This window comes from Gopherus flavomarginatus, chromosome 16, assembly GCF_025201925.1.
Source record: "Gopherus flavomarginatus isolate rGopFla2 chromosome 16, rGopFla2.mat.asm, whole genome shotgun sequence".
In the NCBI taxonomy this organism is placed as follows: Eukaryota; Metazoa; Chordata; order Testudines; family Testudinidae; genus Gopherus; species Gopherus flavomarginatus.
Genome location: NC_066632.1, coordinates 10,959,657 through 10,960,242, shown reverse-complemented (window position 1 = coordinate 10,960,242; position 586 = coordinate 10,959,657). Strand labels below are relative to the sequence as shown.

Here is a 586-nt window from a genome sequence, read left to right as displayed (position 1 = left end):
GCACTGCATGAGACAGGTCAATTTTATTTTGCTTTGTATAACTGTGTTTTCTCCTGGATCTGATATTTAACTAAAGAAAGAAGAATGTCTCTGGGTGCCACATGGAGAAGCAAGATGGGCCTAGGGCTGCTAAAGAAGCAAGAGTAGCAAATTTTCTGCCCTCTTTTTCTTGACTAGTTTCTCTTCTGCATCAAACTTGCCCTTTTTTTCCATGAGCCTGACTAGCTCAGTTGGTAAAGCATCAGACTTTTAATCTGACGGTCCAGGGTTCAGATTCCTGGTCAGGTGAAAAGAGAGCATTTCCCCATATGGTACTCCTCCAACAACTGCAAAAGGCATCTCCTCAGGATGTTATTTCACAACAGTCATTTTTCCTCCAGGACTTGGTCTTTCCTAGAAAGGGCCATGTACTGCCTAGGATGGAAGGGGCAATTTCCTCACATGGCCACTGGCCTCTCAGGCTGGATTAAGAAAGGCCTCTGGGAGTTGCAGCAAACTGTTACATGCCAACTTGGTGAGTAAATGCAGGGCTGCGCCAGCAGGGTCATCCACACCAGAACTCAGCAGAGATCTGGGGGTTCCCTAT

General features: G+C 46.2%; 1 non-coding gene across 1 annotated transcript; it reads left to right on the top strand.

Annotated features, from left to right (window-relative positions):
• The first annotated feature begins 215 nt into the window (after positions 1 to 215).
• TRNAK-UUU (transfer RNA lysine (anticodon UUU)) lies at positions 216 to 288 on the top strand. The gene has a single exon. It is a non-coding gene; the product is annotated as a tRNA-Lys (tRNA).
• The last annotated feature ends 298 nt before the right edge of the window (positions 289 to 586 follow it).